Source organism: Phocoena sinus, chromosome 1 (assembly GCF_008692025.1).
Source record: "Phocoena sinus isolate mPhoSin1 chromosome 1, mPhoSin1.pri, whole genome shotgun sequence".
NCBI lineage: Eukaryota > Metazoa > Chordata > Mammalia > Artiodactyla > Phocoenidae > Phocoena > Phocoena sinus.
Genome location: NC_045763.1, coordinates 180,198,630 through 180,214,822, shown reverse-complemented (window position 1 = coordinate 180,214,822; position 16,193 = coordinate 180,198,630). Strand labels below are relative to the sequence as shown.

Here is a 16,193-nt window from a genome sequence, read left to right as displayed (position 1 = left end):
TCTTTCAACCATAGGCTAATCTTACCCTGTCTCTATAGATTTTCCTATTCTGGACAATGCATATTGCATATAAACGGAATCATACAATATGTGCTTTTTTGTTTTTTGGACTGGCTTCTTTCACTTGGCATAATGTTTTTAAAGTTCATCCATATTGTAATATGCATCACTACTTCGTTCCTTTTTATAGCTGAATAATTTTCCATTGTATGGGTATATTTCATTTTACTTTTCTATTCATCAGCGGATGGATATTTGGGCTGTTTACGACATTGTGAATAAGTCAGGTCTTAATATTAATGTAAAGATTCTTGTGTGGACATGTGCTTTAATTTCTTTGGGTCTATATCTAGGAGTGGAATTGCCAGGTCATCGGGTAACTCGATTTAGCCTTTTTTAGGAAGTGCCAGAATGTTTTCTGAAGGGATTATAGCATCTTACATTGACAACAGCAGTGTATCATGGTTCCAATTTCTTCATGTCCTCATCAATGCTTGTTATCATCTGCCTTTTGCATCATAACTGTCCTAGTGGATGTAAAGTGCTGTCTCGTGGTTTTGATTTGCATTTTGCTGATTACTAATAATGTTGAGCATTAGTTCATGTGTTTATTGACCACTTTCATATCACCTTTGAAGAAAAACCTATTCAGATCTTTAAACAGATAAATACCATCACTTGAATATAAATAGTCATCCAAACAGATCACTTAATTTAAAATGTCTAATATATTTTATTAAGAATATTGTATGACTAAAGTAATTTGTATTGTCTTCTGTATTATGAATTAAATGAAGGTGTAGTGAAGATTCAGTTATTAACAGAATATGTTTGAAATTTTGCCTTTGAGCATCAGCAGAAATCAGAGAGCTCAAACATATTGATTTAATAATAAGAGAACAAACTCGGGAGCTGAATTAAGTAGTATAATGGGGAAAATGTTGAATAGTCTAGGAAATGCTTTATGCAAAGATTATCAAACCACTAGTTGAAAAAAAGCTTACGATAATACTCAAATTTCCCCATTAAAAAAGGAGAGAGAATAATATTATTAGAAGTTCATTATATCATAAATGAACTTTTAATGGTGATTTTTGACTAAAAATAGTTGATATTGACAAGCTAAACACATTAAGATCCAACAAACACAGACATAAATATAATACAAAACCTAAAATAGTCTAACTTAAAAATATATTTTAAAATTAAGTGCTCTGTAGATTATGGGTATTTAAGGAAAATAATAAATATGAGTTGTGGAACAAATAAAAGAGACAAAGGAAACAGGAGTTAGAGATAGAAAGGTCAGCTCTTTTAGTGACAGACCTGCCTTAGGTCTGAGAATGGAGTTCCTAATTCAGCCTTAGAATTAGATTTGCTCACTTAAAAAACACCTTCGTCCTTTTCTTAGTTCTCTTCCTCTAGCCCGTGATAATGGGGAGAAAGATGGAAACCATATATTAAGTACGAATTGCCTACCTCTGTACTTTTCTATGGGGAATATTAATTTTAAAAATATTTTGGAGTCTCTGGAGCAACTTAGCTGGGACCCTGAACAATATCTCCCAAGGCTCATTAATGCTGTCACGATCTTACATTTTCTTTTCCTAGATGTTAATGTACTCATCTTGTTCTATTTGATCTGTGAGTCAACTAGATGATGCTAACTTTCGGTGACTTTGAATAACTGTGCTCCTTTTGTTCATTCAAGTTTACTCTGTATTTTAGCCCTTCATAGTTTTCCCCTCTCACTCACTTCATTTACATTTGAGGGCTCAGTGCTCTTGGCAGAGGTATTTCTTATTGTCAATTAAATTAACATTTTGAATTATTTGGCAAACTCATTAGAAAGAGGAACAGAAGTTTATTCTTTGGATCGATATCACTGTAGGCTGTCAAACAGGTGATGATTTTAGCAAGGAGATGCCAAATTATCAGAACAGTTAGTAGACCTTCAATTGGCCCATCTTGATGACATTTTGTCTCTATCAAAATTCAATTTTTTCTTTTCCTTTCCATTTACTTTCATGAAAATATTTATTTCATTAGTCCCATCCAAGAGGTAATATTTTTGCTCTTAGTGATCCTCAATGGGAAGGAAAGAGAGAATTGATAAGAAAAATATTGCAAAGTTAGAATTTACACAACTTGGCCACTGATGAGTTATGGATGTAGAAAAGAGAAAAAAAGAAAAAAATCCATTTACACACTGAGGTTTGACAGTAGAGAACTATAAAATGTGTGGTTTTGGCAGGAGAAAGGAGTTTGGTATTGGATCTATTTGCTTTCTGATGCGGGTATCATTGCTCGTGGAAATTACTGCTACTCTTGGTTCCGGAGGAGAGATCAGGGCTATTCAGGGCCACAGAGGTGAAAGCAGAAATGGTGGGGATTTGGGGAAAATGACCACTTAAGGCTTTTCCTTAGGAAACAGATGGAAGAAAAGGACAGCAACTATAGTATAGCCTAACAGAACAAAAAGGAGCAAGGATTTCTAGAAAGAACTGGATGGTTGACAATACAGATGATTTAAGATGGAGAAGACGCAAACAGACTTAGTAGGTCACTGGTCTCTGGGAAGTTCTGAGAAAACAATTTTGGACGATGGAGACTTTCTCATTTTGAGATAGTGTGAACAAATAAGGAGATGATAAGAAAGTGAAGCCTGGTCGAAGGCCGCCACTTCATTAAGTTTGTCCAGGAAGATAAGAAAGAAAAATAATGAAAGCTCTGTTGCACAGCAGATAGTTCTGGTTCCACAGAAAGCTGCTTCTTTGATCATGGCGATTAAGAAAGATTGTCTGTATATCCCTGGTGGCCCTTTCTCCATTTCTCCCATCACACACACGCACACGCGCACACGCACACACACACACACACTTCAAGACTGGAGGTCTGAATGGAGTAATTGCAAGAAAGGGAAACGATATACCTCTGAAGGTTACTCATTTTTCTTTTATATAAACTAACATGGACTGAAAATCTCCACAGAACTACATTTTATTAGGTGTATCCAAAATCTGCTTGATTACCCGAGAAATGTCTTTCCTAATCACGCCTATTAAAAGATTAACTAGAGGGCTTCCCTGGTGGCGCAGTGGTTGAGAGTCCGCCTGCCGATGCAGGGGACACGGGTTCGTGCCCCGGTCTGGGAAGATCCCACATGCTGCGGAGCGGCTGGACCCGTGAGCCATGGCCGCTGAGCCTGCACGTCCAGAGCCTGTGCTCTGCAACTGGAGAGGCCACAACAGTGAGAGGCCCGCGTACCGCAAAAAAAAAAAAAAAAAAAAAAAAAAAAAAGATTGACTAGAACATTATTCTATTAAACATATCTTGAGAAATACAGGTCCTGCTCAGTCTGACAGTCCTCTGCTTGGAAAGACTTTAATAGCTCATCTTTCATTATCAAATTAGATTTAAGTATATCCATTTATTTATTTAAAGCCCTGTATGCTCTAGTACTAATTTATTTTTATATCCTTATTTCTCATGATACTCATATGTATCGTGTTCTCCAAATAACATGATCCTAAATATACTTTGCAGTTTCCGCCTTCTACATCTTTTTTTAACGTTGTTCCCTCTGCCTTGAATTTTTTCTGCCTTCCTAGAGGGTTTTGCTAGAATTCAAAAATTCTATCTCCTCAAGAATATTTTTAAACTCCCCAATTTAATGTGATCTTTCCCTTCTACAAACTCACATAGAATTTTATGACGTTCTGCCAGAGCATGTGTTATGGTCCTTTTATTTTTTCCTACATAATAGGGTATAATTTCGTTTAAGGTGGAGAACATGTCTTACTCATTCTTATACCTTCTATAGTGTTTCACAGCATGAATGCTCAAAAAACACTAGTTAAGTAAATGAAGTAAAGGATATACTAAAGATGATTCATTGAGGCCCCTGGTTCAAAGTAGTTTATGATCCACAGTCTTCCTCTGCTCTTCCTCATCTGCTCCATTGAAATGATACCAAATAAATAAAAGTCATAAGCTTTTATTAGTGAAAAAGAAGAGATTTCAGTGAATTCCTAGAAGATGGAAAGTGAGTAAATAAACTTGATGAAACCTCCATCCCAGCATATGTTTAGAAGGTGATACAGCAGGACAAAATCCCAGCCCCCAGTGAGGCTCTGGGGTGCAAGATACCTAGAAAAAAAGAGGACACATTTTGATTGAATTTCTGTATACAGAACAAGTTACCCCTGTTTCATCCACCACAGTACCATTTCTCTATAATTAAGTTTAGTCAGACATTTACCACTGGGAAAAATCAGATTTTTCCTAAATGAATTAGTCTGAATTATAAGCCAGCATATAGTTTGGGGTTGGGGTTCAACGCTCTTAATCTGGCATTTAGAGACCCCAGACTAGATAGTTTGAGCCCTTCTTGCTTAATATAAGATGTAACCTGTGTAATATGAATTAACAAATCATATTCACAGAGAAGGGAATCTATTTAATATCCCTATATATTATACTCAGAACTTTGAAATATGGCTCCTGACATTTGCTGACAGCCAGCATGCAGGTTGAAATGAAGGGAACAAATCCAGCTAGAAGAGAACAATATCTGTATTCACACTGGAATTGTTTTGGTATAATAGGGATGTTGGGTCTTCTACTCACTAGCAAACAATTTTTTCTAAGGTCAAAAAACTATAACATTTGAAAGGAGAGTCAAATGTTTGGAAGCAAGGAGAGTCACAGTAAATGAGAACAAAAATACATTAAAAAGAAATTCAAATGTATTTTTGAACAGTAGAGAAATATAAATAATAGTTCACAAGAATACTGAAGGATTATGAAAGGGTGATGATGATTGTTCAAAGGAATAAAATGCTGAGGAATTTTTTTATTTGTAGAGTTGAGAATTTTCAGAATATTTAACTTAAATTTGTTGATTATGATTCTGGAGTATATGGTTTTCTCTTCAATAATAATGGGAAAAGCCATAATACATAAATACACAAATCCAGAATAGCTAAAAATAATTGTAATTATTACTCCCAGGAAGATACGAAAAGGAGTTATAGTAGAGAAATAGAAAGTAAAGACCTTTTGAAATTAACAGAGTGATTATAAAAACCTTGAAAGATAACATCGTAGAAATCTTGAGGATTTCAGATTTAAAAAAAGAGATAGAATATGTAGGAAAAATAATTCACAGTACACAAGATCAGTCTTAAAGAGGTAATATCTGATTTGGTGGGAATTCCAGAAAGGATGGAGAGAATAGAATGCAAGAAATTATAACAGAAGAAGGGAGATTTAAATCTTTAAATAGACCGGGTTTCTTGCTTGTGAATGACAATGAATGAAAGAGAACCACACCTAGAGACATAACACTGCCAAATTATAAAGCAGTAATGATGAAGAAGAATTCTCTTAAAGTTGTAGAAAGGAAGAGCAATCTCAATATTGACTAGGATTCTTAACTTTAGGCAAGGATATTCATTGAGCTAGTCTGATTATAAAGAGGTGTATGGAGGAATATAGATAACTCATAGAACAGGAAAGTTAACCTTTATTTAGGCTCAACATGCACGAACAGTTCCCACTACCCCACCTCACAGCTAACCCAATAAGGAACTTTGACCTCTGAACATCCTGGGAGCCAGCTACCTCTGCAGCCAGACATCTCAACAATATAGATGCTCCCTTGCCTGCCTGTTTCCTCATTTAGCTCACTTCCAAAATAAACTCTCGCATTTGTGTCCAATTGGTAGAACCTAGGTCACATGTCTGTGCCATAGCTAAAACCTATGGTCAAGATAGGAAAAGCCAGACAAGTCTCAACAAGAGACTGGACTAGATTAAAAGCAACATATACAATGGGATGTGGCAAAGGAAGTTTCTGTTTTCTCTCCCAACTGGAAAAAAAAAAGGTGGTCATAAACTCCAAGAAAATGAAAAAGAAACTATAATAAATCAAATTAAAATGTGCCATAATACTGAACAATAGGTTGTCAGTAAGTAAGGAATTTTTTTTTTTTGGTATTCTCTCTTGAATTGCTCAGGGAATACAGAGAAGTTTATATAATTATAGCATTCCACTGAACTCTTAAATGAACTATGTTGCAATAATCCTAATAATGTAATCACTGAACTCATGTTCTCTACTTTTTTTTTTCCAGCTTTATTATAATTGACATGTAACGTATAAGTTTGAGATGTACAACGGGTTCTCCACTTTTATCTGAAGCCATTGATTTATTTATAGCCAGGGAACAAAATACAGATATTTGCATTTTCAACAATGTAAAAAGGTGCAGCAAATGATATTTTAGAGAAAAGTAGGGAGGAGATGTAGAAGGGAGAGTAGCTAATATCCTCAGCCTACAAAATGGAAAATCAAGAGACCTGTATCTATAGTCACTGCTACTCTGTACTTCCAGCCCTGTGGGGAATCTGTTGTGAGATAATTATTTTCTCTCACACCTCAGAGATGGTGGTCAATAGAAAATGCCTACAATGACATAGCAATAAAATTTGATAACACATTTTTATTGAGATACCTCAAAACTCTTCAAATGAAGCCCAGAATCTGGAAGCATTTTTTTTGGGTCAATTTAAGTTATGAATGAAGTCCCATGCTAAAAATAGCACTGAATAGAGTTAAAATATTGTTATGGTTTGGTCATTCATTCATTCATCCCACGATAACAATCACATGCATTCATACAGTGTAAGACACTGTGTTAGGAATTTGGGAAATACAAAAATGAAAATGTTCCATTCTGGTCACAAAAACTAATAAAACCACAAGGCAGAATACAATGTAAACATGGCTTATGTATGTTTGCAATGTATTATAAGTTTCCCCTAGTAGATTTATTTTATTAATGTAATTTCTTTTAGCTATGGTAAGATTAGTTTGCATACCTTGAGAATAAACCAAATGACAACATGGACAGCCAGTGAAGAAACTTGCCAGTTACACATAATTTTAAAAGAGCAAAAAACATACTCAAAACGATAAAATGTGAATAACAACAATAGGAGCTTATGAAACTCCTATATCCCTAAATATTAATATTTATAGAATACAACTTTCCCGAAGACTTCACTATGATGTTCTCAACTAAAGTGACAGATACAGCAGAGCAATGCAAATGTACAAGAGCACGGAGCACTTGACCATAAGCTAAGTGTATGGTACTTATTCATAAGCAAGCAGGCTGTGTTCTGAGAGAGAGAGGGGGAAGGTACCCCTTCGCTATGGATTTTTATTAATGCTAAAGGAGAACAGTTTAAAATCAGTGGGATACGACTTATTTAATAATGGAATTAAAGAGCTGAGAATTCATTGTCATTATGAGAGATGCATTTATTTTTCACCTGACAGTTTAAGAAGCAGGTGAAAAGTCTTCACAGAATTTTAGGATTTGTGTGTGTGATAATTAGGTGGCTTCTTGAGTTAAGTGAGCACTTCAGAAAACCGCACTAGAATTTTTGAAGAACAAACTTTAAGGGTAGTGAGTTTGGGCCACTTTCATGTGCAATCAGCCTTTCAAATTTAACGGTGGAGCTTTATTTCATTTCTCTTTGAAATCTCTTTCAAAAGGGTGTTCACTGTTTATGTTCACTATTAAGAATGCTTGAAAGTTGTATAGCATTTCTCTCCTCTCCTCAGTTTCACAGCAATTTTTCTTATCCTGAGACTGGCAAACAGCTTTCTGGTTCCATCTAGTGGCTGAAAATTGATTATCATCCTCTACATGGTTTTAATGTTAGGACTCAGGTTTTTATTTTGATGTCTGATACCATAAAAAGCTGGGGGAAAAAAAATCTTGAGTTTTATTACTTAATCTTGAGTTTTATTACCTCCTCTACTTGGAGTTCTTGACTACTTTTCTTTCTACTTGACTTGACTAGACTACTAGACTACTAGACTTGACTAGACTACTTGAAAAGTAGTCTACTTGACTACTTTTCTTTCTAGGTAAGACACACAATTTGTGTGTCAGATCGATCCCCAGACCAGCAGGAATAAATGTTCATCCAAAGTTCTGTGTTAGCTCTCTCTTTTGTAGCCTCACCTGTAGTGGAAGTTTCCGTCTACTCTAATATGCCCTTTCCATTCCATAAATTACAATTATGTTTTCAATGACACAGGCTACAATTTGTCAAAATCATTTCTTTTGCAGTGTTCACTGTAGATTCCTGACATTAATAGTAAAGGGAATTGGAATACCATTTTAATTTTTAAATAAAGTAAAAGCTTGGGACAATTGTGAATTAATGTAATTCATGTATGTTTTCAGAGAGGCTCCTGTAAAGAATATAAACAATTATCTGGAACCAAGCTGACATTAAATTGGTGAACTACTAGAGTATGGAATTAAATAAAATACATTAATTTCAGTTATATTAAAACCTTTGGGTCACTTGTTTTAGACTTTTTACATCTACTTTCAATCTAGTATAATGAGGTAATAGATTTTCTTATGTTTAAAATAAAACATCATAAGGAAATTTTATCTTATGTAACTCTGCAAGTATAAATTTAAATGACATCTTTTCCTAAGGCAAAGATTTCCTCCAGTTATATGTAAAGCCTTTTATTACATTTTGAAGAATGGATTTTATACCGAAGATACCTTGTGACAATATGTTCTTTATTCCCATTGATGTGAAAATAACTTAGTTTGGTAATAAAAATAAGTATATAAAAGCAACTAATTTGGCAATCTGTGTCAATTTTGGTGAATCTGAAACTAACCGTTTTTTGTATATTTAAATGCCTTATTTAGGATTGAAGAGAACAAAATGTACTAGCAAAACTAAATCCAATAATTACGATGCAGAGGTGTTTAAAATGACAGATATAATATTGTAGAAGAGATGGATTTGCACTAATAATTTCATTGTACAATCTTGAAGGCAGTAATGCCTGCCTACACTTCTTGAGTTTACCTTTAGTTTGGTGGCATCTTTAAATACACAAAGAAAATATGAAAGTAAAATTCAAATTTTACCTTCTAAAAGTTATTAGTTTGAGTTTTACAAAAACATACATCTTCATAAAAATAGGGTATTGTCCATCAAATAAGGTTGTATGCTGTTTTTAAAAAAATGCAAACCACATTACTGAGCAGGGTCATTCAGTACATTCCTGAAATAGGAACAGAGAGTGCAGTATAATAAGACTTCAAGGTATTGTATCTGGAACAGGAAATTCCAGTTAGATTCTTACTTTCTCCTTTTGGGAAAATTTGATGTGGGGGAATTTTTTTTTTTTTTTTTTGCGGTACGCGGGCCTCTCACTGTTGTGGCCTCTCCCATTGCGGAGCACAGGCTCCTGACGCGCAGGCTCAGCGGCCATGGCTCACGGGTCCAGCCGCTCCGCGGCATGTGGGATCTTCCTGGACCGGGGCACGAACCCGTGTCCACTGCATCGGCAGGCGGACTCTCAACCACCGCGCCACCAGGGAAGCCCTGATGTAGGGAAATTTTGAAAACCAAAACCATGTCAGATTCTTTTACTACATTCAGAGGCCTGTATGAAGCACGTTTCTGCAAATTGCAGACCCAAGCACTTATTAGCTGACAGTCCTGTTCCAACTGGTTGGTCGTGTTGAAGCACAGGAGACTGTATGGGAGTTAATTTGCTCTCTGGCAATAAAAACCCGTTTGCCTTGAAAGTGTAATCGTGGGTTAACAAGGGATGTGCAACTTGCATTTGAAAGAAAAATAAAATCAGTTGTCAAATTTAATTTATGCACCATTGAAAAGTTAACTGGAGCAAATGATATTTCTAACTTGGGAACAATAAACAGGATAGAACGAACGTACCTTTTCTTAAATTTTTATTTTATTTTTATTTATTTTTAAAGTGAAAGCGGGTTTATTTAGAGACAGAATTCCATAGACAGAATGTGGTCCATCTCAGAGAGTGAAAGAGGCCCTGAAATATGGGGTGGTTGGTTCTTTATGGGCTGGCTAATTTCATAGGCTCATTAGTGGGAGAATTATTACAACTATTTTGGGGAAGGGGCAGAGATTTCCAGGAATTGGGTCACTGCCCACTGTTTGGCCTTTTATGGTCATGAGAGGGACTTTTCATGTTGTCCCAGGATTGGTGACCATAACCTAAAACCAAGGAGGAAAAAGAGTCAAGAATCCCATTTTCTAATCTCCCCACCTTTCTGTAGAAAGAGAAGATCAGAGAGGGAACAGTAGTGCAGCACAGTGTTTTTGCACCTACCCCCAGCCTCATGAAGTGAAGTCCAAAAAATGACCTAATACTCGTGGAGTATCTGCAGGAAGTGGGAACTAGCAATTCGTTCCCTAGTTGGACATCTGCGTATGTAGTTTTCTGTGATTATTTGAACTTGAAGAAAAAAGAATTTGAGAAAGAGAGATGGCAGAACCTTCCCTCCCGTGCTTGGGTTTCCAGCAGCACAGCTGATGGCTTAAAAAGATTTGCACTCTCTCTCTGTGGTACCCCATCTAAGGGTTCTGCCTACAAGGTGAGGAAACCCAAGCAGCCATAGGGTGGATGGGATGTGTTGCTGGGAAGTAGGTGAGATAGAGTGAAAGACAGTTTCTTGCTTCCCATTGATGGTGCCCAGAGGCCCACCCCTCATACCCCACAAAGTATGTTCACATGTCTCTACAAGACACCTTCACAGAGGCCATTGCTGACCAGTTAGAGTCACTTCTAAGCATCAGCATTCCAGGGAGAATTAGCCTGACCTGGGAAGATTGGAGTTTCAAATCAGATGGGATTAGGTTTTTTAATAACTGAACATGATTTGAAAGAAGTGGAATCTGCCCAAGACATTATTATTATAGGACAGGGATGGAGATTTGACAGAGCATGGCTGAAGGCTACAAGGTCGTGAAGATTTTAACATGGAAGTTGTAATTTACTTCCCCGGACATTTGTTTGTTTGTTTGTTTTCTCATAAACAATTCTCTATCACCTGTCCTTACACTTTCCTTTTTTTTTTTTTCCCAAATATTTTTCTCACTAAGACCTTTGTTAAGGGTTTAAAATGCAGACAAGAGCAGGCACAAGCTTCTTTTCCTTCTAAGCTTCCCACTGACATTATTCTAAGGCTCTCATGACTATGGTATTGGATGCATGGATTTCACAGCATTACCCTTTATTCAGGGCAAATAGAGATCTAAAGAGATTCAAGTACTGAGCATACACGTTCGTTCTGTACTTCCTTTACTTTCTTAGTAGAATATTTTCTTTTCATATTCCTCTTCTTCCTTCTTTCTTTTTCTACTAACACCTTTACAAACAGCTGGAGCTGCCATTATTTTGAAAATAAAGGTGTACCTAAACCTGTCTAGGAAGAATTTATTACTATTTAATTACCAGTCAATATGGTAGAGCAGCCTCGAAAGTGTATGAAATAGACTATGGGCTATCCTACTTTACAGGTTGGGGTTTACTTCGAGGTTAACAGGAATTAAATGCACAAGCCAACTATTTTCCCTAAATGTTCATTTGATTAGTGTAAACACATAGTAAGTCTTTTTAAAATGGCTTTTCACGGAGCTTTCCATTCTTTGCTTTTTTAGGCTTAATATCTTTCGTGTTGTTTACTGCTGCTGAGGTTAAGTTCATTTCATATCCATTTATGATTATGAAACTCAGTGAAGGTCCTCCTCGCATTCTAACAGCAAATTCATCATGGGGAAAGTAATTGGTGAGGCCTGATTCTGGTGAAGGAGAAAGGAATTATATGATTAGAAAAGCAGAACATTTAGTAACTGAGCATGAAGAACATTGTTAGGTTATTCTTTGTTCACTTAACAAAACATTTATTAAGCAGTTACTCTGTGTCAGAACAGATGTCTTGCCTCAGAGATACAGTGGTAAACAGGACATGATCCCTTTCCTCATGGGGCCTATTTCACAGGGAAGCAAGACATTAAGGATTAGTTAATACAATTTAGTGTTATAATATCATGAAGGAAGTACACCACTGCACAGCTGAGAGAGTAATGCCTGAGCTGTGGGTCCAGGAACAAGGAAGGCATAGGAGGAAGAAAGAACAGCATTGTGAGAAGACCAAGATAAGAGAGTTTCTTCTTCAGGGGAAATTAAAGACTGCTCATGGCTGGAGAGCTCAAGAGAAACGACACAGGAATGATATTTGAAATTTGGAAGACAGGCATGGCATAGGTCAGGAGGGCTTTGTAATGATGGTAAGAAAGTTCACCTTTTTCAAATGGAAGGAGGAAGCCCTTTAACTATTTTCAGCAGGAGAGTGACATGAAGTGATTTGAGATTTTGAAATTCACTCCTAATGTAGCACCAATCAACACAGGAAGCAAGGAAGCTAGGAGATGGGTTAGCACAGTTTTTAGGAGTGTAAGAGTGGATGGTGGAGAAATAGGTAAGTGCTACTTAAGAGCTACTTAAGTGGTAGAATTAAAGAATTCTCTTGTATAAAATATTTGGAAATATATTATTTATTTATATGATACATTTCCTCTCATTCAAAAATAATCTTGAATTAAGTCTCCCCAGATACATAAAGTGGGAAATGACAAAAGAAAATTCAGGTAGAATGGTAAGTTGAAGACAAATCAGAAGTTTTTTATTTTGTTTTTGTTTTTTACAAAGCTACAGGCTATAAAATGCCTTGTATTATTAATAAGGGTAAAAGGAAAATTTGGCTCTCACATTCTAGTATCCTGAAGAAAAGAAATAGAACAGCTACACATTCACGCTAAATATTGGAGTTACTCAGAACTGAAGCTTCGGAGTAAGGGGCAGTGTTTGTAGCCAGACTGCCTGGGTTGAATTCTTTGGTCTGTCCATGCTGGCAAGACCAAAGACTTGAAACCATTGAGCCTCAGTTTCTTTATCTGTGTGATGGGCATAATACTAGCATGCATCTCACAGATTGTCAGAAGAATTAAATGCTGCCATTAAACAAACATTTTTTGAACATTCACTGTACTCTAGAAGATGTTCTATTTACTGGAGATCCCACAGAGATCAGGATAGACAATGGACTGAGAAGTTCTGGTGCTTACATTCTGCTGCAGGATGAGTGAGAGATAGTGGAAGAAATAGACAAGTAATAAACATACAAATGAAGATTGTCAATATCACAAGGCTGTCAATTTCACCCAAATTTATTAATCATCCCAATAATCATATCAAAGGTATTCTTTTTGAAGTAAACCAGCTGATTTTAAGTTCGTATGGAAAAATGAAGAGACAAGAATAGCAAGAAAATTTTTGAAGGAGAATAATAACGAGAGGGATTATCCTGATATATTTTGAAACAATTTTATAGCTACAATAGTCGACATAGGTAGTGTTAGGTAATGGGTAGAGGCAAATCAATTTGACCGACTAGAAAGTTGAGATCGAGGCCCATAGGTAACAGGAATTTGGTGTTTGATAGGGGAGTTATTTTAAACCAGCGTGTGAAAAGATGGACTATTCAATAAATTGAATAACTGGGTAGCTTTCTGGAAAAAAATTGTTGATACATTCCTCATAGTAAGAGGGGAAAATATTACTTTCTGCCTAAATAAAATGTTAGTCTCAAAATATTGGTAAGCAGGGAGGCCTTGTATAGTGTAGCCTGTAATGCTGCCTTGAAAGGTAGCAGTGAAAAATATAACAACAAAAAGCTTAAAATCCTTACTACTAGCCCTGGTTTGTGTTTTCACTTTGGTGATGCATTTTATTTTTTATTTGTTAGAAAATATTTCAGATATTCAAAGGTATAAGAATATTATTATGAGCATCCATGAACCTAGCATTCCAAATTTAGAAAAAATAAACATTCCACATGTTTGTGAAGCCCACATATACTATCTCTGATTTATGTGTCTTCTTCCCTAGGACCTAGTTAACTAAATGAGCCACCTAGAGCTACTTAATCCTTTTAACATTTTGTATTTGAGATTTCCCCATGGTGCTTTATAAGCATTAGTACTTACATTTTCACTTTTATCTGTATGGATATTTATTCATTTAATTTTCATATTTCTGATGGCCATGGGCACTTAAGGTGTTTATTTTTATTTTTCTCTTCCATCAGCAAATACTTTCAGGTCCACTTGCAGAACACACCCAGGATCTCACCTGGTCCAAGCCATCATCTTCTTGCTAAATCATTGCAATAAACTCCTCACTGCTCATTGCTGCTGCTTCAGTCTATTCTCAGGACAATGACCAGAGGGATTTTTGCGAAGTATAAGTCAGAATCTTTTGCAAATTTTCCCTACAAAGGTCAAAGTAGTAAGATTTTAGAAATCCCTTCATGACCTGTCTCCCTGCCGGTTACTTCTCTGGCCTCATTTTCTCCTCCTTCTTCAACCTCAGCCAAACTGGCTTCCTTGCTTCTCCTCAGCCATACCAGGCATCCCCCTGCCTCAGGGAAGCACTTGCTGCTGCTTCTGCCAGAAACAGTCTTCTCCCCTGTGACTACCTCTCTCATCCATTTCAAGATTTTTACTTAAATGTCATTCTCTCAGCGAGGTCTTCCTCAGTCATACTATTTATACTCCAATCCACCCCTGAAAACAATTTCCCTCTCTGCTTTATTTTTCCCCCCACCACTTATCACTTCCAACACATAATTTGCTATATTGTCAGTTTTCCTCCACTAAAGGATTCAAGAAAGAAAGTATGTCTGCCCTTTTTGTCAACTGTCATCGCCTAGAAATCTAGAACTTTTCTTGCCGCATCCCAAGTGCTCAATAAATATTTCATGTAGGAATTAATAAGTGAGACTTGGACATACCCATTAGTAGTAGATGGAGTTGCTCATTTCCAACATTTCTCAAGTAATTAACATGAAGTGAAAGAAAAAAGAATTATATATTTACAATTAGCTGAATTTAGAGATTCATTAAAGATGTTTGGTAAAAAGGTGCCAGTATAAAATAGCTTGGAACCAGCAAGTGATTTAAGGAAATTCATCAGAGCTGTCCTTGTCTGACCCCGTCCTTCTCTGTTTCCTTCCAAGTTACCATATTGTATTTCCATTTCAGCTGCTGGAATTAGATTTGTGATTCTCTTGAATAGCTTTTAGTGCCCTTATGTGACAATTATTTGACCCCATGAGGCCTTTTGGATGACAAACAAACCCTGATGAATTACTGGCACCTTCTCTTACATTTTCAGCCCTTTAAACGAATTCTATCTCTGCCAAGTACTATCTTGCCAAGTAGCAATATGTTACATACCAAAAATAGTTTTATTTCTGTTGGCCAAAGGAAGAGTTTTCTCCACCAAGAACAATCATTCTTAGGAAGTAGTAGTTAGGTGTAGCCATATATAGTCAATAGTCAAATGTGTTTTGTTTTATTTTCCTAGTTTAAAAAATATGTTAACATTACAGAAGAAAGGGTGAAGATTTTAAGAGCAATACTGTTCATATTGTGACTAGGAATGTTGAAAATGGCTCCCGAATTCAGCAATGAGGAAGATAGAACAGCAAAGTAATAATGGATGCGAACATTTACTGAAGATTCCTGTGTTCCCAACATCTGCTAAATGATTTACTTGATTCACTGCATTTTCTCCAACCCAGTGAGACTGATAATGTTTTTTACAGAAGTAAAGTATCACAGAGAAGTTAAATAACTCACCCAAGATTGCAGAGTTAGGGTTCACATCAGGCAGTCAGACTCCAAGGCTCAGACTCTTAACCCTTAAACATCCTTAAGAAGGAATGAAGTGCAAGTGAAACATACATGGAAAATATATGGTTTTTTAAAAATTTATTGACACTTTGAAAATGTTTATAAGTGTTTTATAATGTTTTCAGACAAAACTCAGAGTTTAAAATATGATAAGTATGACTTGTCTGCTTTAATCCATCCAGAAGCTACAGAGGTTATGATGAAATATTTTGATTTTTATAAATTCATCTCTTTTCTTCTAGGAGGTGCATTTGTTGTACTTACAGAGTTCATAAACTTTATTCACCAAAAGTAAATGGAATTTATTGTATAAAATGGGAAAAATCATTATTGTATATTCACAATAAATTTTGTCATAAGTTGAGTTTTTAATAAATTTCCAAACTCACTGAGCAGAATATTCTAGAATAAAAAAGAAACTGTACTTTCTGTGATAAACTTATCTTCTTTTAAAAAATACTTCTGGCAATCTCTTTTGGAGATCCTTACTTTTATCACAAAGAAGTATCTTTTCTTAACTGGTACACAATTGGAAGAAATCCATTGCTATGATA

The 16,193-nt window shown here is 35.9% G+C and overlaps 1 protein-coding gene across 2 annotated transcripts in view; it reads left to right on the top strand.

Moving 5' to 3' along the window:
- KCNT2 (potassium sodium-activated channel subfamily T member 2) overlaps window positions 1-16,193 on the top strand; it is a 373,439-nt gene that overhangs the window by 247,139 nt on the left and 110,107 nt on the right. The window lies entirely within an intron of this gene.